The sequence below is a fragment of the Ambystoma mexicanum genome, unplaced genomic scaffold, assembly GCF_040938575.1.
Source record: "Ambystoma mexicanum isolate Mex_15411 unplaced genomic scaffold, UKY_AmexF1_1 Mex_scaf34, whole genome shotgun sequence".
Classification (NCBI taxonomy): Eukaryota; Metazoa; Chordata; class Amphibia; order Caudata; family Ambystomatidae; genus Ambystoma; species Ambystoma mexicanum.
The window spans coordinates 776,092-788,328 of NW_027182449.1; the positions used below are offsets into that span (position 1 = coordinate 776,092).

Here is a 12,237-nt window from a genome sequence, read left to right on the forward strand (position 1 = left end):
TTTGTAAGGAACTGACGCCTGGGTGAGTGCTAGTGTGGCTTGAGGTAAATTCACGGGCAGCTTCTTTGCAAACTTTTGCCAAACCAACTTGGGGCAGCAGTGGGGTAGAGAGTCAGCCTTAAGCTGATGCCTGCCTGGGCTGGGCTGGGGGCCTCAGCTGCTGTTACTGGGCCTGCTTCTTTCCTGGACTTGTAGGCCACCAGCCCGAGATGGTAAGGGCCTCAACCAACATCACCCTCTGCCTTCCAAAGCGTCGAGGAGCCCCCAGCAGGAAAATTGTGTGTGTGTTTATTTCCATCTTTCTTTCCGAGTTTTTTTTTAAAGTTTTGTAAGGAACGGATGCTTGGGTGAGTGAGTGCAAGTGTGGCTTGGCCTGAATTTACAGACACTTTCTTTGCAAACATGAGTAGGCAAGTGGGTATTTCAAAAGTGGGTGCATGGAGCTGCTCGTTGCTTTTCCAAGCTGGCAGCTGTGGCTCCTGAGCTTGAGGCAAAAAGAAGGGCAGAAGCACACTGCAGAGGACAGCGTTCAGCCTTGCAAGAGGGCAGTGGACGTCGGAGGAGCCGACACAGCACAAGAGGCTCGGAATCGGCGCACTCTTCGCCTACGGCCATACCACCCTGAATGCGCCCGATCTCGTCCGATCTCGGAAGCTAAGCAGGGTCGGGCCTGGTTAGTACTTGGATGGGAGACCGCCTGGGAATACCAGGTGCTGTAGGCATTTTGCTACTCTGTGCCCGATAGGCGGCGTTCGTCTTCTCCGTCTTGAACTACATTTTTCCTCCATTCCGCTTTTAATTTTAACAAACACGGCGCGTGAAAAAGGCACAGGGGCAGACAGCAGCCCTCGCTCCAATGCAGAGCCCCGTCAGAGGCGGACACGTTGTCGCCAAACTAACTTGGAGCAGCAGCAGCAGCAGCAGGAGACTGAAGCCAGGGCAGCAGCTTGCCGCCTCGGGTGGGTGGATGCAGCCAGAAAGGGCCACTCGTGTCCCTGGCAAAGCACCTCCAGCGTCTCCCCGTTTTCTCTCCAGTGGACGCGCAAGGCCCCCTACAGCTAGGGGAGGCAAGTGGATGGGCCTCATCTGCATATGTGGGCTCTAGAGGAAGAGTGCACCCTGGGAGACAAGGGGACACCTGGAGCGGGAAGTGCTCACGGGGGAGAAGTGCCTACAAGAGGCAGGAAGGGAGGGAGGCCACATCATGCCTCTCCATAGCCAGGCCTCTGGATGATGGGGCAGAAGCGGCCGTCACCCTAAGCTTCCTAGAAGTCCCAGCTGGGCCCCATGCTACCTAATATCTCGCCTGATCGAGCCTGGTCGAGCCTTCAGCCAAGGGACACAGGAGCCAAGGGGTCTGGCCTCGAGCCTTCAGCCGAGGGACCCAGGAGCCCAGGGTCTGGCCTCAGTGCTTCCCAAGTCGGCCTTCAGCTGAAGCCTGCCTGGGCTGGGAGCCTCAGCTGCTGTTCCTGGGTGTGCTTCTTTCCTGCATGTGAAGGCCACCAGCGGCGAAGGTTGCCCTCCGCCTTCTAAGGAGTCGAGGAGACCGCAGCAGGAAAATTGTGTGTGTGTTTATTTCTTCTTTTTTTAGAGGTGCTTTCTATTTTTGCAAGGAACTGACGCCTGGATGAGTGCTAGTGTGGCTTGAGGTAAATTCACGGGCAGCTTCTTTGCAAACTTTTGCCAAACCAACTTGGGGCAGCAGTGGGGTAGAGAGTCAGCCTTCCGCTGATGCCTGCCTAGGCGTGGCTGGGCTGGGGGCCTCAGCTGCTGTTACTGGGCCTGCTTCTTTCCTGGACTTGTAGGCCACCAGCCGGAGAAAGTAAGGGCCTCAACCAACATCGCCCTCTGCCTTCCAAAGAGTCGAGGAGTCCCCAGCAGGAAAATTGTGTGTGTGTTTATTTCTTCTTTTTTAGAGATGCTTTCTATTTTTGTAAGGAAACGACGCCTGGGTGAGTGCTAGTGTGGCGTGAGCTAAATTTACAGGCATCTTCTTTGCAAACTTTTGCCAAACCAACTTGGAGCAGCAGTGGGGTAGAGAGTCAGCCTTCTGCTGATGCCTGCCTGGGCTGGGCTGGTCTGGGGGCCTCAGCTGCTGTTACTGGGCCTGCTTCTTTCCTGGACTTGTAGGCCACCAGCCCGAGAAGGTAAGGGCCTCAACCAACATCGCCCTCTGCCTTCCAAAGAGTCGAGGTGTCCCCAGCAGGAAAATTGTGTGTGTGTATTTCTTCTTTTTTTAGAGATGCTTTCTATTTTTGTAAGGAACCGACGCCTGGGTGAGTGCTAGTGTGGCTTGAGGTAAATTTACGGGCAGCTTCTTTGCAAACTTTTGCCAAACCAACTTGGGGCAGCACTGGGGTAGAGAGTCAGCCTTCCGCTGATGCCTGCCTAGGCGTGGCTGGGCTGGGGGCCTCAGTTGCTGTTACTGGGCCTGCTTCTTTCCTGGACTTGTAGGCCGCCAGCCTGAGAAGGTAAGGCCTCAACCAACATCGCCCTCTGCCTTCCAAAGAGTCGAGGAGACCGCAGCAGGAAAATTGTGTGTGTGTTTATTTCTTCTTTTTTTAGAGGTGCTTTCTATTTTTGTAAGGAACTGACGCCTGGGTGAGTGCTAGTGTGGCGTGAGTTAAATTTACAGGCATCTTCTTTGCAAACTTTTGCCAAACCAACTTGGGGCAGCAGTGGGGTAGAGAGTCAGCCTTCTGCTGATGCCTGCCTAGGCGTGGCTGGGCTGGGGGCCTCAGCTGCTGTTACTGGGCCTGCTTCTTTCCTGGACTTGTAGGCCACCAGCCGGAGAAAGTAAGGGCCTCAACCAACATCGCCCTCTGCCTTCCAAAGAGTCGAGGAGTCCCCAGCAGGAAAATTGTGTGTGTGTTTATTTCTTCTTTTTTAGAGATGCTTTCTATTTTTGTAAGGAACCGACGCCTGGGTGAGTGCTAGTGTGGCTTGAGGTAAATTTACGGGCAGCTTCTTTGCAAACTTTTGCCAAAACAACTTGGGGCAGCACTGGGGTAGAGAGTCAGCCTTCCGCTGATGCCTGCCTAGGCGTGGCTGGGCTGGGGGCCTCAGTTGCTGTTACTGGGCCTGCTTCTTTCCTGGACTTGTAGGCCGCCAGCCTGAGAAGGTAAGGCCTCAACCAACATCGCCCTCTGCCTTCCAAAGAGTCGAGGAGACAGCAGCAGGAAAATTGTGTGTGTGTTTATTTCTTCTTTTTTTAGAGGTGCTTTCTATTTTTGTAAGGAACTGACGCCTGGGTGAGTGCTAGTGTGGCTTGAGGTAAATTCACGGGCAGCTTCTTTGCAAACTTTTGCCAAACCAACTTGGGGCAGCAGTGGGGTAGAGAGTCAGCCTTAAGCTGATGCCTGCCTGGGCTGGGCTGGGCTGGGGGCCTCAGCTGCTGTTACTGGGCCTGCTTCTTTCCTGGACTTGTAGGTCACCAGCCCGATATGGTAAGGGCCTCAACCAACATCACCCTCTGCCTTCCAAAGCGTCGAGGAGCCCCCAGCAGGAAAATTGTGTGTGTGTTTATTTCCATCTTTCTTTCCGAGTTTTTTTTTAAAGTTTTGTAAGGAACGGATGCTTGGGTGAGTGAGTGCAAGTGTGGCTTGGCCTGAATTTACAGACACTTTCTTTGCAAACATGAGTAGGCAAGTGGGTATTTCAAAAGTGGGTGCATGGAGCTGCTCGTTGCTTTTCCAAGCTGGCAGCTGTGGCTCCTGAGCTTGAGGCAAAAAGAAGGGCAGAAGCACACTGCAGAGGACAGCGTTCAGCCTTGCAAGAGGGCAGTGGACGTCGGAGGAGCCGACACAGCACAAGAGGCTCGGAATCGGCGCACTCTTCGCCTACGGCCATACCACCCTGAATGCGTCCGATCTCGGAAGCTAAGCAGGGTCGGGCCTGGTTAGTACTTGGATGGGAGACCGCCTGGGAATACCAGGTGCTGTAGGCATTTTGCTACTCTGTGCCCGATAGGCGGCGTTCGTCTTCTCCGTCTTGAACTACATTTTTCCTCCATTCCGCTTTTAATTTTAACAAACACGGCGCGTGAAAAAGGCACAGGGGCAGACAGCAGCCCTCGCTCCAATGCAGAGCCCCGTCAGAGGCGGACACGTTGTCGCCAAACTAACTTGGAGCAGCAGCAGCAGCAGCAGGAGACTGAAGCCAGGGCAGCAGCTTGCCGCCTCGGGTGGGTGGATGCAGCCAGAAAGGGCCACTCGTGTCCCTGGCAAAGCACCTCCAGCGTCTCCCCGTTTTCTCTCCAGTGGACGCGCAAGGCCCCCTACAGCTAGGGGAGGCAAGTGGATGGGCCTCATCTGCATATGTGGGCTCTAGAGGAAGAGTGCACCCTGGGAGACAAGGGGACACCTGGAGCGGGAAGTGCTCACGGGGGAGAAGTGCCTACAAGAGGCAGGAAGGGAGGGAGGCCACATCATGCCTCTCCATAGCCAGGCCTCTGGATGATGGGGCAGAAGCGGCCGTCACCCTAAGCTTCCTAGAAGTCCCAGCTGGGCCCCATGCTACCTAATATCTCGCCTGATCGAGCCCTGGTCGAGCCCTGGTCGAGCCTTCAGCCTTCAGCCAAGGGACACAGGAGCCAAGGGGTCTGGCCTCGAGCCTTCAGCTGAGGGACCCAGGAGCCCAGGGTCTGGCCTCAGTGCTTCCCAAGTCGGCCTTCAGCTGAAGCCTGCCTGGGCTGGGAGCCTCAGCTGCTGTTCCTGGGTGTGCTTCTTTCCTGCATGTGAAGGCCACCAGCGGCGAAGGTTGCCCTCCGCCTTCTAAGGAGTCGAGGAGACCGCAGCAGGAAAATTGTGTGTGTGTTTATTTCTTCTTTTTTTAGAGGTGCTTTCTATTTTTGCAAGGAACTGACGCCTGGGTGAGTGCTAGTGTGGCTTGAGGTAAATTCACGGGCAGCTTCTTTGCAAACTTTTGCCAAACCAACTTGGGGCAGCAGTGGGGTAGAGAGTCAGCCTTCTGCTGATGCCTGCCTAGGCGTGGCTGGGCTGGGGGCCTCAGCTGCTGTTACTGGGCCTGCTTCTTTCCTGGACTTGTAGGCCACCAGCCGGAGAAAGTAAGGGCCTCAACCAACATCGCCCTCTGCCTTCCAAAGAGTCGAGGAGTCCCCAGCAGGAAAATTGTGTGTGTGTTTATTTCTTCTTTTTTAGAGATGCTTTCTATTTTTGTAAGGAAACGACGCCTGGGTGAGTGCTAGTGTGGCGTGAGCTAAATTTACAGGCATCTTCTTTGCAAACTTTTGCCAAACCAACTTGGAGCAGCAGTGGGGTAGAGAGTCAGCCTTCAGCTGATGCCTGCCTGGGCTGGGCTGGTCTGGGGGCCTCAGCTGCTGTTACTGGGCCTGCTTCTTTCCTGGACTTGTAGGCCACCAGCCCGAGAAGGTAAGGGCCTCAACCAACATCGCCCTCTGCCTTCCAAAGAGTCGAGGAGTCCCCAGCAGGAAAATTGTGTGTGTGTATTTCTTCTTTTTTTAGAGATGCTTTCTATTTTTGTAAGGAACCGACGCCTGGGTGAGTGCTAGTGTGGCTTGAGGTAAATTTACGGGCAGCTTCTTTGCAAACTTTTGCCAAACCAACTTGGGGCAGCACTGGGGTAGAGAGTCAGCCTTCCGCTGATGCCTGCCTAGGCGTGGCTGGGCTGGGGGCCTCAGTTGCTGTTACTGGGCCTGCTTCTTTCCTGGACTTGTAGGCCGCCAGCCTGAGAAGGTAAGGCCTCAACCAACATCGCCCTCTGCCTTCCAAAGAGTCGAGGAGACCGCAGCAGGAAAATTGTGTGTGTGTTTATTTCTTCTTTTTTTAGAGGTGCTTTCTATTTTTGTAAGGAACTGACGCCTGGGTGAGTGCTAGTGTGGCGTGAGTTAAATTTACAGGCATCTTCTTTGCAAACTTTTGCCAAACCAACTTGGGGCAGCAGTGGGGTAGAGAGTCAGCCTTCTGCTGATGCCTGCCTAGGCGTGGCTGGGCTGGGGGCCTCAGCTGCTGTTACTGGGCCTGCTTCTTTCCTGGACTTGTAGGCCACCAGCCGGAGAAAGTAAGGGCCTCAACCAACATCGCCCTCTGCCTTCCAAAGAGTCGAGGAGTCCCCAGCAGGAAAATTGTGTGTGTGTTTATTTCTTCTTTTTTAGAGATGCTTTCTATTTTTGTAAGGAACCGACGCCTGGGTGAGTGCTAGTGTGGCTTGAGGTAAATTTACGGGCAGCTTCTTTGCAAACTTTTGCCAAAACAACTTGGGGCAGCACTGGGGTAGAGAGTCAGCCTTCCGCTGATGCCTGCCTAGGCGTGGCTGGGCTGGGGGCCTCAGTTGCTGTTACTGGGCCTGCTTCTTTCCTGGACTTGTAGGCCGCCAGCCTGAGAAGGTAAGGCCTCAACCAACATCGCCCTCTGCCTTCCAAAGAGTCGAGGAGACAGCAGCAGGAAAATTGTGTGTGTGTTTATTTCTTCTTTTTTTAGAGGTGCTTTCTATTTTTGTAAGGAACTGACGCCTGGGTGAGTGCTAGTGTGGCTTGAGGTAAATTCACGGGCAGCTTCTTTGCAAACTTTTGCCAAACCAACTTGGGGCAGCAGTGGGGTAGAGAGTCAGCCTTAAGCTGATGCCTGCCTGGGCTGGGCTGGGCTGGGGGCCTCAGCTGCTGTTACTGGGCCTGCTTCTTTCCTGGACTTGTAGGTCACCAGCCCGATATGGTAAGGGCCTCAACCAACATCACCCTCTGCCTTCCAAAGCGTCGAGGAGCCCCCAGCAGGAAAATTGTGTGTGTGTTTATTTCCATCTTTCTTTCCGAGTTTTTTTTTAAAGTTTTGTAAGGAACGGATGCTTGGGTGAGTGAGTGCAAGTGTGGCTTGGCCTGAATTTACAGACACTTTCTTTGCAAACATGAGTAGGCAAGTGGGTATTTCAAAAGTGGGTGCATGGAGCTGCTCGTTGCTTTTCCAAGCTGGCAGCTGTGGCTCCTGAGCTTGAGGCAAAAAGAAGGGCAGAAGCACACTGCAGAGGACAGCGTTCAGCCTTGCAAGAGGGCAGTGGACGTCGGAGGAGCCGACACAGCACAAGAGGCTCGGAATCGGCGCACTCTTCGCCTACGGCCATACCACCCTGAATGCGCCCGATCGCGTCCGATCTCGGAAGCTAAGCAGGGTCGGGCCTGGTTAGTACTTGGATGGGAGACCGCCTGGGAATACCAGGTGCTGTAGGCATTTTGCTACTCTGTGCCCGATAGGCAGCGTTCGTTTTCTCCGTCTTGAACTACATTTTTCCTCCATTCCGCTTTTAATTTTAACAAACACGGCGCGTGAAAAAGGCACAGGGGCAGACAGCAGCCCTCGCTCCAATGCAGAGCCCCGTCAGAGGCGGACACGTTGTCGCCAAACTAACTTGGAGCAGCAGCAGCAGGAGACTGAAGCCAGGGCAGCAGCTTGCCGCCTCGGGTGGGTGGATGCAGCCAGAAAGGGCCACTCGTGTCCCTGGCAAAGCACCTCCAGCGTCTCCCCGTTTTCTCTCCAGTGGACGCGCAAGGCCCCCTACAGCTAGGGGAGGCAAGTGGATGGGCCTCATCTGCATATGTGGGCTCTAGAGGAAGAGTGCACCCTGGGAGACAAGGGGACACCTGGAGCGGGAAGTGCTCACGGGGGAGAAGTGCCTACAAGAGGCAGGAAGGGAGGGAGGCCACATCATGCCTCTCCATAGCCAGGCCTCTGGATGATGGGGCAGAAGCGGCCGTCACCCTAAGCTTCCTAGAAGTCCCAGCTGGGCCCCATGCTACCTAATATCTCGCCTGATCGAGCCTGGTCGAGCACTGGTCGAGCCTTCAGCCAAGGGACACAGGAGCCAAGGGGTCTGGCCTCGAGCCTTCAACCGAGGGACCCAGGAGCCCAGGGTCTGGCCTCAGTGCTTCCCAAGTCGGCCTTCAGCTGAAGCCTGCCTGGGCTGGGAGCCTCAGCTGCTGTTCCTGGGTGTGCTTCTTTCCTGCATGTGAAGGCCACCAGCGGCGAAGGTTGCCCTCCGCCTTCCAAGGAGTCGAGGGGATAGAAGCAGGAAAATTGTGTGTGTGTTTATTTCTTCTTTTTTAGAGATTCTTTCTATTTTTGTAAGGAACTGACGCCTGGGTGAGTGCTAGTGTGGCTTGAGGTAAATTCACGGGCAGCTTCTTTGCAAACTTTTGCCAAACCAACTTGGGGCAGCAGTGGGGTAGAGAGTCAGCCTTCTGCTGATGCCTGCCTAGGCGTGGCTGGGCTGGGGGCCTCAGCTGCTGTTACTGGGCCTGCTTCTTTCCTGGACTTGTAGGCCACCAGCCGGAGAAAGTAAGGGCCTCAACCAACATCGCCCTCTGCCTTCCAAAGAGTCGAGGAGTCCCCAGCAGGAAAATTGTGTGTGTGTTTATTTCTTCTTTTTTAGAGATGCTTTCTATTTTTGTAAGGAAACGACGCCTGGGTGAGTGCTAGTGTGGCGTGAGCTAAATTTACAGGCATCTTCTTTGCAAACTTTTGCCAAACCAACTTGGAGCAGCAGTGGGGTAGAGAGTCAGCCTTCTGCTGATGCCTGCCTGGGCTGGGCTGGTCTGGGGGCCTCAGCTGCTGTTACTGGGCCTGCTTCTTTCCTGGACTTGTAGGCCACCAGCCCGAGAAGGTAAGGGCCTCAACCAACATCGCCCTCTGCCTTCCAAAGAGTCGAGGTGTCCCCAGCAGGAAAATTGTGTGTGTGTATTTCTTCTTTTTTTAGAGATGCTTTCTATTTTTGTAAGGAACCGACGCCTGGGTGAGTGCTAGTGTGGCTTGAGGTAAATTTACGGGCAGCTTCTTTGCAAACTTTTGCCAAACCAACTTGGGGCAGCACTGGGGTAGAGAGTCAGCCTTCCGCTGATGCCTGCCTAGGCGTGGCTGGGCTGGGGGCCTCAGTTGCTGTTACTGGGCCTGCTTCTTTCCTGGACTTGTAGGCCGCCAGCCTGAGAAGGTAAGGCCTCAACCAACATCGCCCTCTGCCTTCCAAAGAGTCGAGGAGACCGCAGCAGGAAAATTGTGTGTGTGTTTATTTCTTCTTTTTTTAGAGGTGCTTTCTATTTTTGTAAGGAACTGACGCCTGGGTGAGTGCTAGTGTGGCGTGAGTTAAATTTACAGGCATCTTCTTTGCAAACTTTTGCCAAACCAACTTGGGGCAGCAGTGGGGTAGAGAGTCAGCCTTCTGCTGATGCCTGCCTAGGCGTGGCTGGGCTGGGGGCCTCAGCTGCTGTTACTGGGCCTGCTTCTTTCCTGGACTTGTAGGCCACCAGCCGGAGAAAGTAAGGGCCTCAACCAACATCGCCCTCTGCCTTCCAAAGAGTCGAGGAGTCCCCAGCAGGAAAATTGTGTGTGTGTTTATTTCTTCTTTTTTAGAGATGCTTTCTATTTTTGTAAGGAACCGACGCCTGGGTGAGTGCTAGTGTGGCTTGAGGTAAATTTACGGGCAGCTTCTTTGCAAACTTTTGCCAAAACAACTTGGGGCAGCACTGGGGTAGAGAGTCAGCCTTCCGCTGATGCCTGCCTAGGCGTGGCTGGGCTGGGGGCCTCAGTTGCTGTTACTGGGCCTGCTTCTTTCCTGGACTTGTAGGCCGCCAGCCTGAGAAGGTAAGGCCTCAACCAACATCGCCCTCTGCCTTCCAAAGAGTCGAGGAGACCGCAGCAGGAAAATTGTGTGTGTGTTTATTTCTTCTTTTTTTAGAGGTGCTTTCTATTTTTGTAAGGAACTGACGCCTGGGTGAGTGCTAGTGTGGCTTGAGGTAAATTCACGGGCAGCTTCTTTGCAAACTTTTGCCAAACCAACTTGGGGCAGCAGTGGGGTAGAGAGTCAGCCTTAAGCTGATGCCTGCCTGGGCTGGGCTGGGCTGGGGGCCTCAGCTGCTGTTACTGGGCCTGCTTCTTTCCTGGACTTGTAGGTCACCAGCCCGATATGGTAAGGGCCTCAACCAACATCACCCTCTGCCTTCCAAAGCGTCGAGGAGCCCCCAGCAGGAAAATTGTGTGTGTGTTTATTTCCATCTTTCTTTCCGAGTTTTTTTTTAAAGTTTTGTAAGGAACGGATGCTTGGGTGAGTGAGTGCAAGTGTGGCTTGGCCTGAATTTACAGACACTTTCTTTGCAAACATGAGTAGGCAAGTGGGTATTTCAAAAGTGGGTGCATGGAGCTGCTCGTTGCTTTTCCAAGCTGGCAGCTGTGGCTCCTGAGCTTGAGGCAAAAAGAAGGGCAGAAGCACACTGCAGAGGACAGCGTTCAGCCTTGCAAGAGGGCAGTGGACGTCGGAGGAGCCGACACAGCACAAGAGGCTCGGAATCGGCGCACTCTTCGCCTACGGCCATACCACCCTGAATGCGCCCGATCTCGTCCGATCTCGGAAGCTAAGCAGGGTCGGGCCTGGTTAGTACTTGGATGGGAGACCGCCTGGGAATACCAGGTGCTGTAGGCATTTTGCTACTCTGTGCCCGATAGGCGGCGTTCGTCTTCTCCGTCTTGAACTACATTTTTCCTCCATTCCGCTTTTAATTTTAACAAACAGGGCGCGTGAAAAAGGCACAGGGGCAGACAGCAGCCCTCGCTCCAATGCAGAGCCCCGTCAGAGGCGGACACGTTGTCGCCAAACTAACTTGGAGCAGCAGCAGCAGGAGACTGAAGCCAGGGCAGCAGCTTGCCGCCTCGGGTGGGTGGATGCAGCCAGAAAGGGCCACTCGTGTCCCTGGCAAAGCACCTCCAGCGTCTCCCCGTTTTCTCTCCAGTGGACGCGCAAGGCCCCCTACAGCTAGGGGAGGCAAGTGGATGGGCCTCATCTGCATATGTGGGCTCTAGAGGAAGAGTGCACCCTGGGAGACAAGGGGACACCTGGAGCGGGAAGTGCTCACGGGGGAGAAGTGCCTACAAGAGGCAGGAAGGGAGGGAGGCCACATCATGCCTCTCCATAGCCAGGCCTCTGGATGATGGGGCAGAAGCGGCCGTCACCCTAAGCTTCCTAGAAGTCCCAGCTGGGCCCCATGCTACCTAATATCTCGCCTGATCGAGCCCTGGTCGAGCCCTGGTCGAGCCTTCAGCCAAGGGACACAGGAGCCAAGGGGTCTGGCCTCGAGCCTTCAGCCGAGGGACCCAGGAGCCCAGGGTCTGGCCTCAGTGCTTCCCAAGTCGGCCTTCAGCTGAAGCCTGCCTGGGCTGGGAGCCTCAGCTGCTGTTCCTGGGTGTGCTTCTTTCCTGCATGTGAAGGCCACCAGCGGCGAAGGTTGCCCTCCGCCTTCTAAGGAGTCGAGGAGACCGCAGCAGGAAAATTGTGTGTGTGTTTATTTCTTCTTTTTTTAGAGGTGCTTTCTATTTTTGCAAGGAACTGACGCCTGGGTGAGTGCTAGTGTGGCTTGAGGTAAATTCACGGGCAGCTTCTTTGCAAACTTTTGCCAAACCAACTTGGGGCAGCAGTGGGGTAGAGAGTCAGCCTTCTGCTGATGCCTGCCTAGGCGTGGCTGGGCTGGGGGCCTCAGCTGCTGTTACTGGGCCTGCTTCTTTCCTGGACTTGTAGGCCACCAGCCGGAGAAAGTAAGGGCCTCAACCAACATCGCCCTCTGCCTTCCAAAGAGTCGAGGAGTCCCCAGCAGGAAAATTGTGTGTGTGTTTATTTCTTCTTTTTTAGAGATGCTTTCTATTTTTGTAAGGAAACGACGCCTGGGTGAGTGCTAGTGTGGCGTGAGCTAAATTTACAGGCATCTTCTTTGCAAACTTTTGCCAAACCAACTTGGAGCAGCAGTGGGGTAGAGAGTCAGCCTTCTGCTGATGCCTGCCTGGGCTGGGCTGGTCTGGGGGCCTCAGCTGCTGTTACTGGGCCTGCTTCTTTCCTGGACTTGTAGGCCACCAGCCCGAGAAGGTAAGGGCCTCAACCAACATCGCCCTCTGCCTTCCAAAGAGTCGAGGTGTCCCCAGCAGGAAAATTGTGTGTGTGTATTTCTTCTTTTTTTAGAGATGCTTTCTATTTTTGTAAGGAACCGACGCCTGGGTGAGTGCTAGTGTGGCTTGAGGTAAATTTACGGGCAGCTTCTTTGCAAACTTTTGCCAAACCAACTTGGGGCAGCACTGGGGTAGAGAGTCAGCCTTCCGCTGATGCCTGCCTAGGCGTGGCTGGGCTGGGGGCCTCAGTTGCTGTTACTGGGCCTGCTTCTTTCCTGGACTTGTAGGCCGCCAGCCTGAGAAGGTAAGGCCTCAACCAACATCGCCCTCTGCCTTCCAAAGAGTCGAG

General features: G+C 54.5%; 3 non-coding genes and 1 pseudogene across 3 annotated transcripts; all 4 read left to right on the forward strand.

Annotated features, from left to right (window-relative positions):
• The first annotated feature begins 603 nt into the window (after nt 1-603).
• On the forward strand, nt 604-722 carry LOC138558688 (5S ribosomal RNA). Its single transcript, XR_011298808.1, has one exon. It is a non-coding gene; the product is annotated as a 5S ribosomal RNA (ribosomal RNA).
• Nucleotides 723-3,837: 3,115 nt separating this feature from the next.
• Nucleotides 3,838-3,946, forward strand: LOC138559073 (5S ribosomal RNA; annotated as a pseudogene).
• Nucleotides 3,947-7,080: 3,134 nt separating this feature from the next.
• On the forward strand, nt 7,081-7,199 carry LOC138558916 (5S ribosomal RNA). The gene has a single exon (XR_011299034.1). It is a non-coding gene; the product is annotated as a 5S ribosomal RNA (ribosomal RNA).
• Nucleotides 7,200-10,318: 3,119 nt separating this feature from the next.
• LOC138558689 (5S ribosomal RNA) lies at nt 10,319-10,437 on the forward strand. Its single transcript, XR_011298809.1, has one exon. It is a non-coding gene; the product is annotated as a 5S ribosomal RNA (ribosomal RNA).
• The last annotated feature ends 1,800 nt before the right edge of the window (nt 10,438-12,237 follow it).